We start from the raw sequence: 9,710 nt of genomic DNA, 5'->3' as shown, positions 1-9,710 counted from the left end.
CAATAAAACCTGAAAGGAAACGCAACATACAAAACCAAACAATAAACAAAACGAACCTCAATAAAACCTGAAAGGAAACACAACATACAAAACCAAACAATAAACAAAAAGAACCTCAATAAAACCTGAAAGGAAACAACCAAGGTATCTAAATCAAAAGGAGTGTGGGTATTTTTTTGTTCTCCTAGCTCTACATTTTTTATGAAGAAAAATGCATTGCAAAACTAAAGACGGATAGAATTATACCTAATAACAGTTGTAGAAAAATATCAAATGATTTGCTTGTTCCTGGCAATATGACCGAATACATAGCACCTCCGTTTTATCAAGTAAATGATACTTGTATTTATTTTCATACCCCATGTTTCTTGCTTCAAGCATGCGCAGTTACTGAAATAGATTTTGCATAACTGCAAATTGATTTCTTATGTGTAAGTTATCTATATTATTGAGTTAGAAATTAGCCATTGCATGTGGTTATACTTGAACCCAAGAAATAAATATCCCACGTTAATATAACAGGTAAAATTGAAAAAAAAATAGGTTTATTGGACAGTATATAAACCTGATAATGAATGTGTTTAAAATATTTGTCCTGTAACACACCATAGGGTGCCAGAGTTTCATAAAAATACCTCTCTCTGATTGGTCTATCATTTGAACCATCCTGACTCCTCTGGTTTGTTATACTGCTGTTATTAAAACATATCTAAGGTTAAAACATAGTTATTGAAGGTATCAAGCTTATAATTTGATACGACAGACGCGCGTTTCGTTTACATAAGACTCATCAATGACGCTCTGATCTAAATAGTTAGAGAGTCAAACAAGTAAAAAATTTAAGGTATTGAGAATTCCATAAAAGGTAGTGCCAAATAGGGCTAATGTAATCTAAGAAAAACCTTAGTATTTCGAATAATTCATTCTTTTGCAGACAGTAAATTGATGAAAATTACCATGTAATTGATATTCATGTCAACACCGAAGTGCTGACTACTTGGCTGGTTATTCCCTGGTGATACGAAACGTCCACCAACAGTGACACCGACTAAATTTCCTAGATATTTGATAATACTGAGCTCCCTCTTATTTATTATATTTGTGTTTAATTATAGTACATTGATGGACCCATTTCCCATGTTATAACAGGAGAACTTAACACCGTTCAAGACCGAGCGTTAAAAAATTCCTCTGTAAAGGACCTAAATATCGTCCCCCGTCAATTATTATTTGGAATGAGTGTCGTAATATCATCCACGACTCACTCCGTACTTACTGTTTAAAATGGATAAAACGGGAAAAAAGCTGACAAAAAATATGTGGACTATTTATGTAATCCAGTAATGAACATAGTTGATATACGTTTTCAACATTTTAAAGAACATTTTATTATTAACAATAACCACAATAAACCTGTTTCTCGTATCAAACACAAACTAAAAGAACTAGCCAAGGAATTTGTTTTTGTTTCGGCCGATAAAGCTGTTAATAACATTAAAATTGTTTGACGTACATTTTACATTGAGGTTCTGAAAAAAGAAATCACCAATTCACCAACATTCCAACTGGCTCTATTTTCAGAAAACGACATATGTAACAAACATAAACTTTTAGCTACCGCTTTCCAAGCAGAACCAAATACAATGAAAGTCCCAACTATGTATTGGCTTCCGAAACTACAAATACACCTTATAAATATAGATTCATTTCGTCTTTCAGCCTTTGTTCCACTACTAACTTGTCTATTCTTCTTACCAGTACACTTTATACAATCAAAGCCATAATCGGTTTATGACCAAAGAAGAGGTGAGGTCGAACGAAACACACGTTGATTAAATAAACATAATCAAATTTGTCAGGAAAAGAATCAATCGTGTAAGAACTAGAGAAATTGAACTAACACATCAGAATGATAACAGTTATAAAACAGAGGAGATAATTTATTCGAGTTTTATCTACAACAAAATCTATTTAATGTATATTAGAAAAAAATAAAATGATGAACATGATGAATATAGCGTCTGAATATTAAATATTGCGTCTTCAACGTTTTTGTGTGACAACGATCAATAAAGTTCCAAGTATTCGGATGCTAACACCAATGTTCAACTCCTATGTGGCACCAAGTACTAGGGTACACCGCATGCCTCGCTTCTGATAGGTTATCTATAAAATATGAACAAACAACTGGTAGAACTTATACCTGATTACGGTAAAAATGTTTTTTTGAAAGTATTTGTTCAGTAATTTCAAGTTTCCTATATTCTTATTGTTAATATATCTCTTGGTATCATCGGTCTTAATTTTTGAACCGTCAGCTTAACAATAATTACGTTATATCATTATATGATTGTCAATATTTGAAGACAACTATCAACCAAAACTCATAAAGATAATTGTGATTCTATATAGCAAGCATAACAACATTAGAATAATATTCATAATGAGTATAGGTTTTTCTTTGCCTATGGATAGCAGTATCATTTCTCATAGTACTTTTTTTTTGGTTATGGATTCTCTGTATAGTTCTTGAATACATACAACGCATATCGTGAACATAATCTATGATATTAAAATACTGACATTCAATATTCCGATAGGCAACATTTTTTAGCTGTTATGTGTTTCCTAATTCAAATGATAATCAAACGAACCATTTAAGCTTTAACATTGTTTAACTATCTAACTACAATGAACAGTGATACTACTTAAACTTATGTCTGACGTAAGACACTCCAAACCAATGAAGACACTCCGTAAATAGTTTGATATGGTCAACCGTCATCGCCGGGAAAACTGTCATTTTTTTACTATATTTTTACTGAAATGACAACATGTTAAATGAAATCTTATAATAATAGAACTACAAACTTTACTGTTATTTTTGTGTATTTATGTTTTAAGAAAGGTAAACAAACCAGTACCCTTGACACTACGCGACATCGATACTTTGGTAAGTTGACAAAGCAGCACGTCGACCGTACCCATTTGTCAACCGTGATAATTGTTCAATAAAACAATAGTCATTGCTAAAGGTTTTCTACTAAACATTTAATTGACAAGTTTTGTTTTAAAAGGTAACGAGTTTTCGTCCTACTCTAACATCAATCAATTTATTTCAAAACTACTGCTTTGTTTTTGTATCCCTGGTGTATCGACTGGAGAACTGTCGTACATAAGTATTGCACAGGTTTGCACTCCGGAGCGGCCGGGGAACAAGAAGATGAACTGTGTTTTTTTTTTTATCAAAAGTGTCACTTAAGTCGACCGTATTGCCCTTGTTGTTGGTTATGAATGATTCTTTCATTATTGAAGACCCTACATTAACTGTCAAGATGAAAAACAAACATACATGCCCTGTTTATTGATATTTTCGTATTTTTTCTATGTATTGTGTGCGATATTGCCTCTTGAAAATTTTCCCCAATAAACAATAACTTTATGTTATAATGTGTACACTTTTTCATTAAAAACATAATAGTTTTTCGGGAAAAGTATTGTTAAGGTCAATACATAATGATGAGTCTTGTTGATTGAGGAGGAGGATTCGCTTCGATGATGTCAGTGCTAAATTTCAATTAAAATTCATTTTGATGATGCCTTTCGAGGTTATATTAATATCTATTAATACTTACATATTAGATACACATGTTTATTTTCCAACATTGTTCTGGAATGAACTAGATGTCACTATAGCTTAATATCAGTCATTTAATTCTTCAATTATATAAACATCAATTTAATCAAAAGAAACTGAAATATCAATAATCCTGCAAGACAAAGATCGACCAAAAACGTATGCATATTCAATCTGTATGTATTCATATATAATCGAGGAAAAAAAAGCAATCGTTAAACAAACAAGCGAACAGATGCTAACATTTTCATATCCTTGCAACACTAAACAATATTAAGTCAGTTGACACATCAAAATATAATATAAACACACACTTACTACAGATCAACCGACACCTTTTCTATACAATAATTATTGAATTGAACTGTAGTTAATTCTGCTATGCTATCAACTGCCAATAGGTAACATAATAGCAAATTAACTAATTAAACAAATATGACAAAAACATTTCGTATGTTATAAGCTAAGTGCAAAAAGTTCGGGTGTTCATATCAGAGATTAGCAAGATGTTAATTTAGTAATAGTATGAGTTAAAAAAGTTGTAGGTTAATACTGTTTTATTCTTGAAAAGATAAATATACATGCACAAGCAAATGAAATTAACAAAATAAAATTCAGACAATGAAATAATCTTCTAACAAACCATTTAATGACTTTTTAGTTACGGTATATTGCATTAAAGTCATTTTCCAGGCTACAAATTATTCAATAAAATAAAATACAACTTATAAATAACTCTAAGCTGGTTTTTACCATTCGCTAATTACCATACGTTTTTCTAATTTAGCTTATTTATTTTTATTTGTTTTGCTAAAACATTGTTGTCAATGTTATAGAATTCTATGCGACTGTCATTAAGTTAAAGGTTGGGCTAGCTCACACAAAACAAAATTATTCCACCAGTTTCTTCATAAGAAAATGTCTGTATCAAGTAAGGAGTACCACAGATGTTGCCCATGTAATTTTTATTCGTTTGATGTGTATGAGCTTACAATTTATATATTTATTGAAGCACTTTCCGTTTAAATTTTCCTAAGTTCGGTATTTTTGTTATTCGTTTTTTTCTATCATCGATTACAATTGAATATCAATCGCTCAACTATGATTTCTTGTGAATATGTTATCATTGATATACTTACATGTTTCATTAAGGATAATCACACTAAAAATTCTCTCTGGATCTGAGTGTAAAATATTCGTTGTAGTACTAGTGGTAGATACTGTGACATTGATTATTGTGGTCCCAGTTGCACAAAATATGTTTCTTCCATAGACATGAATGCCTATATTAGTAGAGGCTGCATTTGTGCTGACAACTTTCATTTCATTCTCTCCATTGAAAGCGGAAGATTTTAAATCGCCACTGTTGTATTCCATCCAATAAAGTTGATGTCCGGTGGCATCTTATATAAAAACAATAATACTTAATAATTCTTATATGATTAGCATAGGTACTTGATCTTGACGTTAGTTATTTTTTGTTAGACAAAGACCGATTTAACAAGATGGCGGCGATAATAATACCGACGTTAAACAAAACAATTTCACTGCACGTTAATCGTTAAACCAAATAACAAAAACAAAAACATTCGTTTTAAATTGAATGAAGAGTTTTATGAGAAATAAGAGTTTTTGTAGTTTTTTTTATCACATTGAACATGTCATGGAGATCATATTTTGCGTAAGCTAACAAACATATTCATGCACCATGACTATACGATGACAAAAATGATACAATCTACGTGCGATAGAAGATACGAATGTGTACTTATATTTCCCCTCTAATTTTAAAGAATCATAAGGATTAAACCTCCTTTTAACTGTTGAAGGTTTGGTATTAATGAATTAAAGTTTATTTTATTGCAGATTATTGACTCATTCGTTCCCAATGTATCACTTGTTGGTTGCCTCTTTGAAGATTGAAGTCACGATGCATTGTTCAATGTGTGGCTTAATCGCCAGCGTAATAATTAGTACACTGAAATCCTAACTAATTACATATTCAAAGTGCATGACTAACAATTTCTAACTATACAGGCATATTAAAGTTTACTGTTACAAAAATGTATCCATCTTTTTTACTTTTATCTGCAATATTTGAACTTCGAATAGAAACTATGCCAACATGCACAATCAGCCAGTTTAGTCTAAAACAAGTTAATAGTGGTATACCGCTGTTAGAACGTCATAAATCGATTGCATACATATATGTGATGTGGTATGATGAAATTTCCCTACTGTACAGATGACTGTATATGTCATATAAAATGAATGCATAATTGAAAAAAAAACTATTTCATGTTAAGTGTTGGCTTATCGATATTGTAAAATATCAGACAAAAGTACCTCTGCAAATTAGAAATATAAAAAAATGTGCGTTTATATATAGAAGATATTAACCCGGAAACCGATAAAAAAGACGTAAATAATTGAACTGCTGCGAAAAAAGCGTAAAAGGTAAATAATTTTGATTCTTTGGAAACTAATTGATGACTATTTGTTTGTTTTTTTAATATTTATTATCTGTAAGATAACTCACATAGACTCAAACCATATATTCTGTGTGGACTATTGATGATTGTCTGTTTCTCAGTACCATTTAGTCTAGCTTTTTTTATATTTCCATTAGTTGTGTATGTACTGTAATACATCCATCTGTTTTAATTACAAAATTATATGAAACTCACAAATACAATTAACTAATTATAGATACCTGCACTGGTTTGTTTCTCTTACTTATGATTAGATTATAATCATTGTTATTTACCATACTGTACCACTGTGTACAACACACTAACTTTCATGAAATTCTTAGCCACTACACTGAAAACAACAGCATAAACAAAATAACGAAATACAAGGACTGGCAACAAAGGGAAAGTCTCTAAAAACTGACAAAATTTTAACGTAAGGCCTACAGAACCCATACAAAATGTTTGAGTCTTGGTAACGGTAACATCTGAGGTAAATGGTTGGTTTAACCTGGTTATATAGCCAGCTGAACCTACATCTCGATTAACAGTTGTAATATACAACTCAGATTGTATAAATTTGCCTTGTTTGACATACACATCTACCTTGTTTGACATACAAATGTTCATAATTTTATTTAAAATGCAATTCACGTATAAATTAATATATTTTTGTTTCGCAATTCAAATACCTCAATTGCGCTAGACGTGTATCTCTGCAAGTTATTCGAGCTGGCGATCTTTCTGTTGTTTTGTCTTAATTTTTAGATAGAAAACAAAATAATCTCGGGAGAAAATGTACATCCTCTCAGTAAAGAGCCAGTATCTTACAGTCAATACAAACCTGTTTGAATTATCTAATGTAATAGCATAAAGCGGACCATCTTGGAGTACAATTATTTTATTTGACCCATCTAAATTACATCTATAAAGCTTTCCTGTTCCATATTCAGTCAGATACACGTGGCTGTATAGTTGATCAATGGCAACACCAACCGGTTTATCTGCATTTGTTACAGTTTCTGACACGTACGGTTGTTCTGAAGGATACCGAAATCTAAGTGTAAGCAAAAAAGGACATGTGTCAATACCTCTTGAGTAATATAAATGTAAACATACAAGCAAATTAGGAAATTCCAAATAGTGGAACTAATTACTTTTGAAGTGTCAAAAAAATTACGGAAGTACATGTATTTGATAATTATGATTTTTTTTATCCTATATACCACTTTGCATCATAATCCTTTTAAGAAAAAAACTATACCGAAGCTCATAATAATCAAAATAAAACATACACCATTTTATGAATTGGTATAGGTTTTAAACTCTTTCGCGAATGTGATCTACCGATATAAAGGGTTTGTACTACTATGTGATACACGACGGGTTGTACATGTTGAGTAGGATCTGATTATACTTTCGGAACTCTTGAGATTATCCACAGTTTCAGAGGGGTTCGTGTTGCTTAGTTTTTAATTTTATATGATTTGTTTTGTGTACTATAATATGTCTATTTGTCTTTTGCGTTTTGAGCCATTGCATTGTTATATTATTTCGATTTATGAGCTGGAGGTCTCTGTGGAATCTAATAACTGCGAGTACTTTCTGATATATACTTTGTACCTTTTTTTGTGATATAGATGTATAGAGAACTGTCGACTTTAGTCTGTTCAATGTTTTATAAATAAATCAGGCCGTGTTTTTCATTTGATATTTGCCATTTCGGGACTTTTTATACATTATCTGACTATTTGGTTTGCAATTTACTTATTGTTGAAGACATAATGGTAACTTTAAGTAAGTCATCTCCATGAAATTTCATCTCTGGTGTACATTTGTCTCATTGGCAATCGTACCACGTCTTCTTTCATTCAATAAGATATGTAAAAACAAAAACAAACAAAAAAGTATATAAAAACGAGAGCTTTGAGTAATTCAATATTGAACCTTAATCAAGATGACAGTTTCAACTTCCATGACTATATTTAATATCTTGTTCAAAAACTAGTTTCTTATAGACTATTCATAGTTCAGATTTTACGATAAACCAAGCTGCTTGTAATTAAAGATTTATAATAGAAAAGTAAATGCAAAAAGCGTTGATATTTTGCGTGTTGCATTTCAAATGTATATTCGGGTATGATTCCTCATTCCAAAGAAAATAAAAAAAAAACGAAAAACTGTTATTTTATAGAAAGAGCGTGTTCACATGTTTGCAACAGTAACTGCAACAGAACAAAGGGAAATATTTTATGACAAGTGGTCATCCCAAAAAAACAGGAATTGTGTTTCCAGGCATTTGGTGTATTAATTCATAATGTATATTGTTTCTGTACAAGATTGGCTACCGAGAAAAAAATCATTAATTTGCGTAGCTTTCTTCTCTATTTTTTTTTTCTAAATCATGTAGTGGTGAAAGTTCACATTATAGGGGTTCATGTGTATTTTTTTTAATGTAGGAAAATTTAAAACATGTATATAAAATATACCTCAATATATCATTCCGTTCAAATCTTGTAAAATAAACATATTCATATTTATAGTCATAATCTAAAGAATGTATGCCACTTTGTAAATTCGTTAACAAATAAGCTACTTCTCCAGTGGTTAAGTCTCTTTCTTTGATTTTTCCATTAGTTGAAAAGATAATCTTGTGTTGATGACCTGGAATAAAAAAGGAAACTGTTTTCAAATAAAGTAGTGTTTGATTTTTTTGTAGTTTGCTAACACAATGGATGCCATCCCCCAAGTTTTGGTAGGAAACGTGTTTCCAAGTCCTTAATTTCTTATGTTGTCAGTTTATTTTAACTTTACAGTTTAAATGTCACTTTGTTATCTTTCGCATTTCTTTTGTTACTTACAAAATAGCACTTTCTTTAAATTTCGGTCCAGTCATTGTCTGTTTGTATTGTAGGGCGATATTCGTTTGAGCTTTGGGCATCGTTTATCACAAGGTTATATCAGTTCTGAATTACCAGTATGCAACTGCTAGGGCAGGTAACCTTTTTCAAAAAAACTATGAGCTTGATCATATTCCGAGTTCTTATTATTTGTTCTTCTCTTCTTACCAAACCATTCATTTACGTCGTTTATTCATTATGGGAACTATATGGTGCGTTAAAATATAAATCGATATGAGTGATGAGGGTCCTGGTATAGGTTCACGTCACTGTACTTTTCGTTTTATTCCTTTATTTATGTTTGTGTCAGTTGTCGTGTAGACCCCACTACTTCCATTGTGTTAATAATGAAACATGCATCTTATAGCGGACTTGGCACTGAGAATTTGTTGCATCATATCTGCAATGATAACAATACCATGTTTTAAAATTTATAAGAACTTTTGGTATTACTATTGGTTTCTGAGAATACGACTAAAAATGTCAAGCTCATTACACCCGCTACGGTGCAAGATAAAAAACAAATGACTATAAAATCAGTAAACCTGTTTTCTGGGTCTGATCCAGCTATATAACAGTAAGGATATCAAAAATTCTAGTTGAAGGTTTGACCTTTGCAACTTTTGAAAATCAGACCATATTTTTGGGAACGTTGCATTTGTTTATATTGACACTAAGACACAATGTTACGATATTTTCATA

The 9,710-nt window shown here is 31.1% G+C and overlaps 1 long non-coding RNA gene across 1 annotated transcript; it reads right to left on the bottom strand.

Annotated features, from left to right (window-relative positions):
- Positions 1-1,924: 1,924 nt before the first annotated feature.
- Positions 1,925-9,343, bottom strand: LOC139502716 (uncharacterized). Its single transcript, XR_011658919.1, has 5 exons — positions 8,598-9,343; positions 6,953-7,165; positions 6,177-6,292; positions 2,733-5,040; positions 1,925-2,166 (listed from the first exon to the last, which is right to left on the bottom strand). It is a non-coding gene; the product is annotated as an uncharacterized lncRNA (long non-coding RNA).
- Positions 9,344-9,710: the final 367 nt, after the last annotated feature.

Source organism: Mytilus edulis, chromosome 14, assembly GCF_963676685.1.
Source record: "Mytilus edulis chromosome 14, xbMytEdul2.2, whole genome shotgun sequence".
Classification (NCBI taxonomy): domain Eukaryota; kingdom Metazoa; phylum Mollusca; class Bivalvia; order Mytilida; family Mytilidae; genus Mytilus; species Mytilus edulis.
The sequence above is the reverse complement of the archived record's forward strand: the minus strand, read 5'-3'. Positions and strand labels throughout refer to the sequence as shown.